Source organism: Piliocolobus tephrosceles, chromosome 9, assembly GCF_002776525.5.
Source record: "Piliocolobus tephrosceles isolate RC106 chromosome 9, ASM277652v3, whole genome shotgun sequence".
NCBI lineage: Eukaryota > Metazoa > Chordata > Mammalia > Primates > Cercopithecidae > Piliocolobus > Piliocolobus tephrosceles.
The window spans coordinates 68,219,077-68,233,188 of record NC_045442.1 but is presented as its reverse complement, the minus strand read 5'-3'; the positions used below and the strand labels follow the sequence as shown (position 1 = coordinate 68,233,188).

At 54.3% G+C, this 14,112-nt stretch overlaps 1 protein-coding gene across 1 annotated transcript in view; it reads right to left on the bottom strand.

Moving 5' to 3' along the window:
- CHST3 (carbohydrate sulfotransferase 3) overlaps positions 1-13,575 on the bottom strand; it is a 49,172-nt gene extending 35,597 nt beyond the window's left edge. Inside the window, exon 1 of the mRNA XM_023204997.1 lies at positions 13,237-13,575. The gene's annotated coding sequence lies outside the window, so the exon portion shown is untranslated. The remainder of the gene's footprint in view (positions 1-13,236) is intronic.
- Positions 13,576-14,112: the final 537 nt, after the last annotated feature.

Sequence of the window (14,112 nt, the reverse complement as noted above, 5' to 3'; positions counted from 1 at the left end):
CTGGAGGCAGAGGTTGTGGTGAGCCGAGATCGTGCCACTGCACTCAAACCTGGGCAACTGAGCAATACCCTGTCTCAAAACAAACAAACAAACAAACAAACAAACAAACAAGCAATCAAGCTCCAGCCTGGGCAACATAGAAAGATCCCCTCTGTAAAAAAAAAAAAAACTTTAAAAATTAGGTGGAGCATACCTGAAGTCCCACCTACTTGGGAGGCTGAGGTGGGAGGATCACTTGAGCCTGGGAGGTCAAGGCTGCAGTGAGCTATGGCTGTACCGATGCACTCCAGCCTGGGTGACAGAGTGAGACCCTGTCTCAAATAAATAAACAAACAAACAAACAAAAAACATCGAGCTTAGGGGACTCCGAATACACAGTCTGGCTAAGAGGCAGCATAGTTTGGTCAGATCACCCTTGCCATGCCCTGACCCCACAGCCCCAGCTGTGGCTACTGCCCTGCAAGACAAGAGGGGACAATGTAGAAGGGGCAGCTGGGAGGGCAGGGTTAGCCCAGAGCCTGAGACTGCTAGGCTTGGAAGCTGAGCGGGCAGGCTGGGGCTGGCTGCATTCATGCTGCGTGGGTGGCTGCTCAGGTCTGGGGGCTGGGACTGTGGGCAGCAGCACTGCTTGGGAAGGGGCAGCCTTAGCAATGATCCTTATCATAATAACAGTCCTTGGGAAGAGTTGGACGCTGCAAGGGGCCCGATGCTATTTCCAGGTTATTTTTCAGGTTGTACCTCGGTCGACCTAATTGTGAAACAGGGAAGGGTTTTGTTTTAAAGCTGGACAATTTAAATGCAGCTTACACATACACGAAACTAACAATGCTGAGTGTCCCAGTCCGGCATGGGAAGAGACTGCACATAGACTGTTTTGTGCCTTTTCAACTTTGCACCGTGGACATGTATTATTGATTTTATAAAATTTAATAAAAGTAAAGCCAAAATAAAAGTAGATTCCAGTTTTCTATCTGTAGAGGCAAAGTTATTTTGAGGCTAGCCTCTTGTTTGAGAAAAGTCATTTTAACAAGTCTTTGAATTTAGGCAGAGACAAAGGACAAATCCTATCACAGAAAGGAAAATTTGGGGGCAACTGGAAGCAAAATGGCCCCTCCAGTCTAACTTTAAAGGCCGCCTTCTCTGCAAGAACAAAGACAGCTCCCCAGAAATTATTACTGCAATGATTGGGCCCGAGTCTGAGGAGGGGGAGTTACTGGTTTGAGTTCTCTCTCTCCTATAGGGGAGGAATGGCCACCCCTGAAGCCTGATGAGACTGGGGCTGGGGAGGGCAGACTGTGGACTTAGCAGCATTCCTGGGGGCTTCCCAGAAATCCTTGGGGTAGGGGCCAGACTTGTACAAACTACACAGAACTGAGGCTTGGGGTGCATTGATGTAGGCCTTAAAAGGCATGGGGGACCCCAGAAGATGGCAGGCCAGCAGACCTGTGTCCCCACAGCACCTGCCCATTGAGAGCAATGGCAATGTGCTGCATGCTAGGTAATCAGTCACCGCAGTGAGGCCCTTCCAGGGACCGGTACCGCCAGGACCAGGGTGGTGTTGGCATCTTGGTGGAGAAGGAACATTTCCCAAAGCCTGAAAAGGACCTCTATGGCTTCATTAAGTGCTCCAAGAGCTTTTCTCCTACCCTAGAGGGTCATTTGCCTGAATCACAGGCAGCCGGTGACTGCAGAATGAATCAGAAGTGCAAGCCCCAGAGAACCGAACAGGGCTGTGCCACCCAGTGCCAGAGGGCAGGCTGGCTCCTCCCTCCTCTAGGAAGAAACTGCCCATCTCCCTGCAGAAAGAAGACTTGAGTCTGGGTTCTACCTCTTTCCCGCCGAGGGAGCTCAAGCAGCCAGAAAACTTCTCTAAGTCTCAGTGTCCTCACCTGGAAAGCAAGGATAATCACACTTCCCTTGCGAAGGTGAGAGGGTATCACTCTGCACAGGGCCCAGCCACTGGCCCCTCCCCTCCAGCTGGCCTGATGGGGGCGGCACAGGGAGAGCTGTGAGTTGCAGCAGCAGCTGCAAAGGCTGGCATCTGCACCCACAGACAGGCCAAAGAAGCTGGCACTGGGCCCCTGGCTTGACTCATAGTCCGTTTCCAGGTGTGGCCACCAACACCAGGACAGGCGCCCCCTGAGTCCCCGTGCTCCTTCCAGAGAGGAGAGTCAACAGACATTTAAAGAAACTTCTCACCCCAAACAGCTGCACGGGTGGGATTTGCACAGCCAGTGAAGCTGGATGTTCTCCTAAATGGATCTACAGACTTCAAGCCACTCTGGGGAGTGACCTACACTCTGACATGAAAACTCCCTGTACTTGCTGTCTGCACTGTACAATTTATGGGGCAAATGTTGCGTATGTTCCACCTTCTATGGTTCTCTGGTGGCTTCACTTGTGGCCGGATGGCAGAGTGGCTAAGAGCACATCTGGAGTTGGACAGTTATGGGTGTGAATCCTGGCTGTGTGGCCTTGGACAAGTTGCCTAACCTCTCTGGGCCTCAGGGATGGCATCTGTAAAATGAGACTACCTTGTGCAATCAGATGGATGAAAATAAAGCACTCAGCTCAAAGATACTTAGTACAGAAAGAACTCTCAGACACTCAACTGTATTATCCAGGAAGGCAGGGCCTGCCCGTCAGTCGGAATCTCCTCTAGGTCATGGCATAGTGCTGGTCACATAGCTCTACCAGGCTCTACTTTTTAAAAGTGATCCCACCCAAACAGCAGCACCATTCTCAAGGAAAAGTAACTCTAAAAGCTCAACACAGGCTTCTGAGCTGTCCCCTCCCCGCCTGGAATTCCAATCAAGGGCTTGGCATGGAAGCCCTTCTGGAAGCTCTTCATGCCCAGTGCCACTTCCAGAAGCTTCTGCCTCAGCAGTGTGTATGAGTAGGGCTGGGGCAAGGGCCCCAGGCAGGGAGAGGAGAGGTGGGAAAGTGGGAGACAGTGGCTGGGGAGGGAAACCCAGTGCAGGAAGCTGGGGTGCTGACCTGGCCCTGCGACCTGGGGTGTGTGGGTCCCCTTGCAGGACTTGGAGCACTGAGGTCATCAGGAGAACCACAGAGGGCAGACAGCCGGTGGGCGGCAGACAGTGAGACTCAGTGATGTCATGTTTTCCCCAAATGACTCAATGGTTTGCCCTGGGCTATGAATGGTGAGCTGTATCCTGTGGCCTCCGGGCCTCCCTACCCTCCAGGCCCGCCTGGCATCTCTCCCCGTCTCCGCCCTGTTCCAGGGACCCACAGTTGCCACATTCCTGCTCTGCTCCTGACTGCAGCCCCCCGCCCAGGGCTCATCCCTGTGATGCCCCTGCCATGTCTCTCCAATCTTCACTTTGAGGGAAGACTCAAGAGATAGCAGACCTGGGTGTTATTACTGGCTCTGACTCTCCCTGACTGAGTGACCTTGGGCAGGTTACTCAACCTCTCTGAGCCTCAGTTTCCTAATCTGTGAAATGCAGACATTGATAACAACCTTGCCGGGTTGTAGGGGGCTTGGTGAGAATGACTGTGAAGAATCTGGCACATGGCAGGTGCTTAGTGAATGGAAAGAATGACATTCAAGGGCCTCTATGATCTGACCTCGATTTCCTTTTCTAGCTGCATTAAAACATATACCTATATGATATCAGCTCACCCTTCTTGATGCTCAGTGTGCCAGGCACTGCTCTCGACACTTGTATAGAAATACATTTTATTCCCATATCATCCCCATGTGGTGGGTACCAGTAGTGAGAAAACTGAGCACAAAGAAGGTAAGCTACTTGGCCACGGCCACACAGCCAGTAAGTGGGGAGTTGGGGTTCCCATGAAGGCAGCCTGGCTCTAGAGCCTATGTGCGTAACCACAGCTCCACCCTGCCTGTCTCTCTCTCCTTGTGCATCTATACATTTCAGTTCAGTCCAGTCAGGCTCCTCACCAGTCCCTGTCTTCGATCTGAACTTTCCCAGCCTCGTGCCTTTGCCCAGCTTCCCTCATGCACTGGAATGCCTGCCTCCTCCAGGAAGCCTTCCCCAAGTCTTCCCTCATGTTCACCTTTGTGGACTCATCACAGTGGGAATCAAAGGTGGTTACTGGGGCACCCAGGTCTCCTCTCTTCCAGCCTGAAAGTCCCTCCATCTTGCAGTGTCAGCATGAGCATAGGTGAGCAATACCTGGACAGGTGACGCCCAAGAACCCAGCACTCTGCGCCCCACTACTTTTGCAAGGACAGACAGCTTGAGGGCTGGAGCTGGGGCCACAGAACACTTCTACCCACCCATGGGGAGGCAGCCGGCCAGCAGGACTTCCTTCTCTCTGCTCAGGGAAACGACTCAGCCACGGGAGGCCTCGTTATTTGGGGATGGGGACTGGGCCGTTGAGCGGCTGAACGGCTGTCCACATGCTGGTGGGGTTGAGCAGTGGGCCCAGCGTGCAGCCAGCCACCAGCCCAAAAAGGGGTATCCAGGGCAGGCAGACAGACTAGTGGCGGGACTGGAGAGGCTTCTAGAAGGGTTTCAGGCTCATCTTCAGTATCCCAGCCCAATACCCACGGGATAATGACCTCAAGAGGCCATGTGCTGGGGTCCCACTCTTCCTGTCCCTTCCTTGGCCCGTGTTAGCCACCCCTCCCACTCACCATGACTCCTGCCACCCTCCCCAGACACGAAGCACTCCCTCACAGAAGCATCCTGGACTGGGCCTGCCCCACCCTCCCAGCCAGCAGCCCGCGAGGGTCCTGTGCCACATCTGTCACTCATTCCTTCCATAAACAGGGAGCGGCACTCACTGTTAAGTCGGGGGCTACAAGGATGAACAAGGCAGACAGCTGTCCTGCCCTTGCAGATCCCGTTGCCTGGTGCAGACCACAGATCACTGAACCAGCAATCACAATACCGTGGGCAAAGTGCGGCGAGGGGGACCCATGGGCAGCCATGGGGAGGGTCACCACCCAGGCTTCCAGGAGAACATGGCATCCAAGCCAAGGGAAAAAGGGGGAAGAAGGGAATGTCCTTGGCAGCTGGGAAGGCTACAGAGAGCAGGGTGTGTGTGTCTGGGAAATGAGGACAATTTGGAACGTGGGATACCGAGTCCAGGTGAGGCTGGGGGAGAAATATTTGCTGAAGGATCACAGGGCCAGACGTCACTCAGGGCGGGGTTTCTGTCTTGCTGGAATGGCGACTAGGGAGGCAGAAGTCCCTGATCTGCCAGCTCCCCCTTGCTAACTGAGGCCATACCCGCTGCCATTTGCACCCTTCCTGTGACCAGGTCAGGGCACGGGGAGCAGAATCAGCAGAGCGGGCAAAAGACCCTGATGCAGAATCCAAAATGCCCCACCCAGGGCAGCCAACAGGTACCAGAGTCAGACCTGGAGAAGGCCGAGGCTCACTGCTAGTGCCCACAATGGGCCATGCAATGCCAGCATTGCCAGAGCTTCCCGGTCAGAATGCAATGACATGCACTGGCCACGGTTTGAAAATGAATGTCTGTGTGCCGTTTCTCCTCTCGGTGCAGCCACAACGGGACAGATGCACACACAGGTGGTACTGAGAGCACAGATTCTGGAGTCAGCTGCGGGGTTTGGGCCCGGCTTTGCCCCTCACCAGCTGTGGCATGTCAGCAACTTATCCGGCCTGTCTGCCTCTGTCTTCCCATCTGTAAAATGTTGGGAATAACCGGAGCCACCTCTGGAGCTTCCAGTGAGAACTCAGCGAGGACGCCCTGGAGGTGCTCAGGGTAGTGCTAGGCACGCCAGCTGCTCTTACTATGATTGTTTCCTGTGCATGCTACCCCCAGACACCTACACCAGATGCAAAAGAAGGAAGAAAAGTGAAAGAGAAATAGCATGTGTCAGGGTAAAAAGAAGGCAAGTGCTTGACCTGTGAGGTCACGGTCGGTTCTTCATCCTCTGGTGGCTGACACTGCTTCATGACTGGCAGGTTCTAGGTTCCTGTTCTCGGGGCCTCTTCAGACATGTCTATCCTCAACCCTGCAGGACAGGCCCTCAGCTTGTCTCTGGGTCCCTGACAAGCCCCTGGAAGTCTCCAGAGGAAAGCCAGGCACCTGTAGCCCTGTCCTGTGGCTGGAGTTGGGAATTCCTTGCTGAAAATCAGCGTAGTCACAGTGTGGGGAAGCGGGTGGCCCAGGGTGTTTTCAAAATATTTCCTCAGATAGCACTGTTTGGCTCACACACGTTAGCACTTTCCAGAATCCTGCAGATGGCGAGGCAGCTGGAAAGGAAGGGAGGAGAAGGGGGAAGCGGGAAAGGGTGGGGGGGACGCCCAGGGCTAAATCTCAGGTAGCTGTGTGGGCTGGGGCTGGCACAGGCACAGGCAGGCATCGGCACGGCATGTGTGAACAAGAACAGCACACACACGACAGAAAGCCGATCAACCTGCAGACTAGTCTGCAGACGGCTAAGCTGTGAAGCCGTCTTATGAACCAGAACTTTCTTCGGAAGCCCAATATGTAGAATTGGAACAAGTGGACGTGCGGAATGCAGGACTCACCCTACAACCACCCCCTCCAGAAGTCTGGCAGCAGCAGGACAAAGCAGGAACCAGAACCGTCTGGCAGTGCCCCACTCCCCAAATCCCAGAGGCTTGCAGACTCAGCTCAGCACAGCCACAGAGAATGAGAAGAGCCCTCAGCCACTCCCTGGAGGCAAGGTGAGGACCCTCTGCTGCCAAGCCTGGCTCTCCCGCTTCTCACCCGGTGCTTGGTTTTAAAGTTGGTCACTAAGTAAATCGAAGTTATTAAGAGATGGAAAATGTGCTTCCTATCCCACAGACCTAGTCACTCAGAAGAGTGCCTGAGTTTCTGGAAATCATTGGTGCCACCTTACACCACCAGCCCTGAGCTGATAGGATCGAGCCCAAAGCAAAGAAATCTGACATTTTTGTTCAGGTAGCCTACAAAGTAAATGAACGTATGAGGGTTTGCTCACAGGTAGGCCCCACCTTGGAGAGACATAACGAGAAAATTAGCTTTGGTCTATCCAACCTAAAGCAATGTTTAAGAAGTAAAAGTTCTCAGATGCCACAAAACTGGAGAAAAGTCCCATCATTCTGCACCATCAAAGTTAAACTCACCAACCAACCAAGAGGTCACCGTCTGCCTGCTGGGGAGGGTCCAGGCTTGGGACTGACTCAGAGGGAGCAGGGCTGAGCTGGGACCCCTGGCCGTCTTCTCTCCCATATACATGTTCCTCCTGTGTCCGGCCACCAGCGTCCCTGCAGCACAAGGACTGGCCAGCGGAGGGTGTGTTCTCTGACTTATGAGGCTCTCAAAGTCAAGGAGGAGGAACTGGGCGGGGAAGGGGCAGGTGTAACCACAGAGGCCAAATAAGAACATCCCGGGCTGGCCTCCGAGGTGGCTGTTTACTTGTGGCATTCAGGAGAGGCTGAGCTGGGAACTGGCTTGTTTATTTTCCACGCTTTTTCTCCAGATCCTTTTCATAGAGTCCTCTGAAACCTCAGTGATAAATTTCCCAGGGCCCAGGGAAGCCACAGTCCCTCAGCACACAGCCATCCTTGTGAGGAGGTGGCCGGGGGTCAGGGGGGATTAAGAGGAAGGAGGGCGGCTGGAGACAAGAAGTCACTGGTGGTCAGGGGCTCCTGGGGCCCACCCCTGCCCTCCATGCTGGTGGGGGCCCAGGAGCCACAGACCAGATTTGGGGCAATGGAGACAGAGGGCTGAAGCGTGTCCACCAGCAAGCACAGAGCAAACCGTCCAGGCCTGTCAGGGGCCACCCCACACCCTGCTGTGGAGTCCACGGGCTCAGGGTGGGACCAGCAGCATTTTGTCGTCTCTTTAGGCCTCAGGGAAGAAAAGGTGACAAATATCATTTCTGTTTTACAAATGAAAAGGAGAAGTGTCTCCTCTCCTGAGGCATGACCTCACGAAAGCCAGAGACTCTCTGAGTGTTGGTGGCATCAAAGATCCTCTCTGTGCCGCCCCTCTACGAGTTCCTAGCAGAAGCATTCGTAGCCCCTCCCGGGGCTTAACCCAGCATCTGACTACATTTCCAAGAACCTCCCATGCCTCAGGCACTGGCATGGAACCAGGGGCACAAAGATGGATAGCCTCGGCCCCTGCAGTGGGATGGCTTCTCCCCACACCCAGTCCCCCAACTTCCATCCTGGTCAGCGTGTCCCCTCTGCAATGGAGGCGGAGAGGGCTCCAGTTTCTTTGCAGCTCAGCGCTAGGAAGGCTCTCAGAACTCACGCAGGCGGGCTTCCTGCGGAAGGTGGGCAGGGGCCAGCTGGGCAGTGCTCATCCAATGCTCCTGGCGTCCTTTGAAGGGTGCCAGCCTTTCCCATTCTATAGACACCTGTATTGGGGACTCTCAGGGCAGAGATGAGGGTGGGTGGAGCAGTGAGGACCCTGCCCTAGCAGGGATAACCGCTCTCGGCCCTTGGAGGCGGGGACAGAAAATACCACCGTGACGGAAAACGTGGCTGTCCCAGGCCGTTGCAGCTCCCTGGCTTCATAAGCTTGGGCAACCACTGCACCTCTCTGAGCCTCATGTCCTCATCTGTAAAGTGGGTCCAGCGGATAATTGCTGTCTCCCTGTGGGGCGTGGGTATAAAAGCAAGAGCTGGGAAGCAGATGAGCATGTGGTTATCACCTCCCCTGGCTGTCACGGTTCTGCCCTATCCTTCTCTCCTGTGGACCAAGCACTGCTGAGGAGTCCAGCTCTCCAGAGCATGTGGAGTGGCAGAAGGACAGCTGTGACATGGCCCCTTGTGTTCACCAGGTGAATGACAACAGGAGGTGTCAGGTGAGGTCTGATTTCCCCAGGTAATAGATTACCCTGGAGAGGACCAAAAACGGGAAAAAAATACAGTAATATTTGAGGATGTTTTGTCTACCTGGCAATTTCTTCCCTATTCACGGTATGGTCACAAGTGGCAGCTTTGCCCCAACTTCTCAGATAAGCAGTGAGTCATCTCTCACTGGAATTACTGCAACATCTCCCTGTGTGCCCCCTCAAATCTCCAGTTTCCTGACTCCAGAGCCACACAGAAGGCTCCAGCAGCCTGGTACCACCCAGCCTTTGATTCCCACAGCCTAAGGTATAATCCAGGCTCGGCAGAGTGTGTGGAAAAAGAAGAATGCAAGCAGAGGCCCTGGGACTATGTTAGTAAGAAGCATCAGGGCTGTTTCCCTGTTGCCATGGAGAACCAATAAGGACCTTGCAGACAGCCTAGCATGGTAGAGACAGGGTGGGTTCTGGAGTTAAGACGATCCAGGTTCAAATACTGGCTTTTCAATTGTGGCAAAAACAAAAATTGACAAATGGGACCTAATTAAACTAAAGAGCTTCTGCATAGCAAAAGAAACTATCAACAGAGTAAATAGACAACCTACAGAACAGGAGAAAATATTTGCAAACTATACACCCAACAAAAGTCTAATATCCAGAATCCAGAAGGAACTTGAACATGTTAACAAGCAAAAAAACACCCCATTAAAAAGTGGGCAAAGGACACAAACAGATGCTTTTCAAAATAAGACATACATGTGGCCAAAAGGAATATGAAAAAATGGTCAACATCACTAATCATTAGAAAAATGCAAATCAAACCACAATGAGATACCATCTCATACCAGTCAGAACAGTTATTATTAAAAAGTCAAACATTAACAGATGCTGGTCAGGTTATGGAGAAAAGGGAGTGCTGGCCAGGCGAGGCGGCTCATGCCTGTAATCCCAGCACTTTGGGGGGCTGAGGCGAGCAGACCATGAGGTCAGGAGATCGAGACCATTCTGGCCAACATGGTGGAACCTTGTCGCTACTAAAATTAAAAAAAAAAAAAAATTAGCCGGGCACGGTGGTGGTACGCGCCTATAGTCCCAGCTATCAGGAGGCTGAGGCAGGGGAATCGCTTGAACCTGGGAGGTGGAGGTTGCAGTGAGCCAAGATTACACCACTGCATTCCAGCCTGGCCACAGAGCAAGACTCCATCCCCCCGCCCCCCATCAAAAACAAACAAACAAAACAAAACACAGAGTGCTTATACACTGCTGGTGGGATGGAAATTAGTTCAGCCATTGTGGAAAGCAGTTTGGAGATTTCTCAAAGAACTCAAAGTAGGATTACCATTCCACCAAGCAATCCCATTATTGGGTACATACCCAAAATCATATAAATTGTTCTACCATAAAGATACATGCACATGTATGGTTATCATAGCACTAGTCACAATAGCAAAACATGAAATCAACCTAAATGCCCATCAGTGGTAGACCAGATAGAGAAAATGTGATAAATATACACCATGAAATACTATGCAGCCATACAGAAGAATGAGATCATGTCCTTTGCAGCAACATGGATGGCTATTATCCTAAGCAAACTAACACAGGAACAGAAAATCAAATGCCACATGTTGTTACTTATAAGTGAGAGCTAAACATTGAGTATACATCTGAACACAAAGAAGGGAACAACAGACACTAGGGCCTACTTGAGGGTGGAGGGAGTGGGGAGGGTGAGGATCAAAAACCACCTATCTCGGGCCTGTGTGGTGGGTCAGACCTGTAATCCCAGCACTTTGGGAGGCTGAGGCAGGCAGATGGCTAGAGCTCCGGAATTTGAGACCAGCCTGGGCAACATTTTTTTTTGTGTGTGAAACCCTGTCTCCACAAAAAAATAGAAAAAAATCAGTCAGGATGGCGGTGCCAGCTACTTGGGAGGCTGGGGCAGGAGGATCACCTGAGCCCGGGAGGTTGAGGCTGTGGTGAGTGACAGTGATCATGTCACTGCACTCCGGCCTGAGCAACCTGAGCAATAGAGACCCTGTCTCAAAACAAACACAAACAAACAAAACAAAACAAACCCAACAACTCCCTATTGGATACTATGCTTTACTACCTGGCTGATGAAATAATCTGTATACCAAACCTCCCGACATGCAATTTAGCTATGTAACAAACCTGTATATGTACCTCTGAACCTAACAGAAAGTTACAAAAAACCAAATACACAAATACTGGCTTTGACTCTCACTGCCTGTGTGACACTGAAAAAGTTATTTAATTTTTCTGATCCTCAGTTTCCTAATCTGCAAAATGGAGATGAAATGCTAACCTCATAAGGATGTAATGATATAATTAGAAAACGTATACAGAACTCTCAACTCACAGAGGGCATAATGAAGGTGGAAAGGTGATACAGGGAAGGAACTGGCTGCAGGGTTCCACCTGAAATTGGGGATGGCCAAGCCCAGATCACCTGCTCTTTCATCTGAGGCCACAGTCCTTGGTGCCGCCCACATGCCTTGCTGATTTCAGCATTTAGAAGTTTGAAATGCCTTGCAGTGAGCTGAGATCCGGCCACTGCACTCCATCCTGGGCGACAGAGCGAGACTCCATCTCAAAAAAAAAAAAAAAAGAAAAGAAGTTTGAAATGCACACTGAACCTAGTCAGAGCTCTTCACAAGGGGCCAGGGGTGGGGAATGACACATTTTTTTTGGATGACATGCCCAGGCCGCCCCCACATCTTTGTGCACTCTCAATCCCAAGACTACTGGCAATTCAGTTCCAGGAACACGAATGTCTCTGCTCCTCTGGGAAACTCCACAGCAATACTCAGTAAAGGGATTGTGACCATCCCTCTACCTGCTGCCACCACAGAGCCAAGCCACTGCTGCAGAACACAGCTCCTAGACCCTTCATGAGACCCATCTCCAGCCAGGCCATCAGAAGCCAGGAAGAAAAACAGCTACCCCTAAATTCTACATGTTCCCATGTTCCGCCTGCCCCCAGCACATGCCCAGCAGCTTGGCCCGTCTCTTTCTCCACGTACCCACCCCTCTCTCCTGCAGTCAGGAGATGTGAGGGTTGATAGAATCAACTCCTTTCTCTGCTGCAGATCTAAAGTTATTCTTCAGTTGAGAACCCACAGAGTCTGCCAAACAGCCTGCCATCTACCAAAACCCACATCAACCCCATTTTAGCCAGATACAGAAATGAAGCTTTTCCTGCTGCCCTCTTAGAGGGGCAGAGGCCAATGATGAGCTCAAGTCTCCCAAGGCCAGCCCACGGGACACAGTGGAACACACAGTACCTGGGCCACTGGCCCAAACAGATCAGGCAGGGCTCCCAGGAGCTACTCAGGTCCCCTGCTCTGCTGGAAGACCAATTTCAAACCAGCAGAGGCCCACTGGGCTTGCCTCACAGTGAGTCCATAATGAGTGATAATTACCGGTGTCATTATTCATCAAGCAAGTACTGACTGAGTGCCCACTGTGCCAGGCACTATGCTAGGCCCAGGACAATCCCCGGGACATCCTGGGGCCCAGGAACACCACGCATCAGAAACCAAACACAACTTCAGGTGCGAGGAAAATAATTAAGGCTTCAGGCCTGCCTTGGTATTTCCCTAACCTTTTAGGCTTAAATTCCCCTACCTCCCCTTACCCCGTCCACACCCAGGACTGGAATCTGCTCACTCGGTTCCCTTGGAAGTCCCTGGAGGAAGCACATCCGCTGGGGGGAAGGGTCCCTGCTTCCCTGGAAGACTCTGTCACGGCCACTACCCTTCTGTCTAGCGCAGCAACGGCCTGCCAGCCTCTTCCACTCTGCTCACAGACCCTGGCACGCCGGCTCTGAGTTTCTGAATCACTCCCTCCTCTCCCCGGGCCTCGCCTCCGGAAGGGCTTCGCACACCCAGACACATCACCCAGACACCGAGTTTCCACACCAAATCCGCTCCTGCAGAACCCCGAGAACCGACTGCAACGTCTGCTCCCCCGCCCTCGGTCTCGGGGTTCTGGCCACGACTTTTCAAAACCCAGGCAGCCTCTCTCCTGCCCGCTGCGCTTTGGGGGCTCCCTCTCCTTGGGGGCTGCGGGGGTAGCAGACAAAGGCCGTGGATGTGAGGGAGGGGTGTGAGGACGTGCCTGGTGTAGAGGCCAAATCCCCCGCGCTCCCAGGAATGTGCATTTCAGCGCGTGGCATGTGCCTGGCCGGTGTGGGTGTGCGCAGATCGGCCTGCGCGGTGTGCGGGGTATGAGTGGCGATGAGCTGTGTGTACCTGGCAGGTGTGATCCGAGGGCAGCGGGTTGTGGGTGCCTGCCTGGGCTTTACCCAGAGCCGGGAACTCCACCTCCCACCCTCCGCCTCGCCCCCTTCTCCCTCCAAAGTTTGGCGCGCGCGCCTGGACGCGGAAGGCCGGGGGCTCCCGGCTGGGCGGCCTCCCCCGGGCCGGGCGGCGGTTCCGGGACGCGGGCGCCCCACTTACCCCGGCTGCCGAGGCTCCACGGGCGCGGGCGGCCCCGACCCTCCACGGCTGGGGTCCAGCGCGGGCAGCATCCGCTCGCAACTTTGCCTTCCTCTTGGAAGATCCCGACAGAAGCAGTTCCGTGGCCCCGGCGCCCGCGCGGCCCGGGCTGTGCGCCCTCCCCGGGGCAGGCGGGAGGGATGCAGGCGCGGCCGGGCCGGTCCGCACGCTGGAAGGGAAGCGGCGCCAGGAGGGCGCCGTCCTGCGCAGCGAGCCCGCGAGAAGTCCTGCCTGGCGCCCTCCCCGCTCCGGCCCGAGCCGGCGAGCGGCAGCGGATTCCTGAACCGCGTCCAAGGCGTCCAGGAGCCCTCCTCCTCCTCTTCCTCACCCCACCCAGCTCCCACCCCTGCGCGGCCGGCAACTTGGGAACCGTTGGCGAAGTAGGCGCTGCTCGGGCCGCGCGCCGGCCGGGCCTCTGCGGGAGGAAGGGGAGGAGGAGGAGGAGCTGGCGGGAGAGGAGGGGAGAGAGGGGAGCCGCCCCCGGGGAGCCTCTGTCTCCAGGACCCCTCTGCGGGCCTTTGTTCCGGGCGCTGCCCCTCGGCCCTCCAGTCCCCGGGGACTCGCTTGGGGCCGCTCGAGTATCCACGCTCTCCTGGCGAGGCTGGTGGGTGGAGGCTGCTTGGAGAACCCCCTTGGCGTCTCCGTGCCGGAGCCCCCGGGCCGTTACCGCCCCCCCTTCCCCGACCTTTGCCAGGGAGACCCTCCGGCTGCAGGGGTTCCTCATCATCTCTGCCCAGAGAGGATCTTCCCGCTCCCGCCTGGGGCAAGGAGGTTGCAGGACGGTCTCCCTGATTTCCAAAGAACGCAGCACCATCTCCCTGGGCGGTAGCAGGTCCC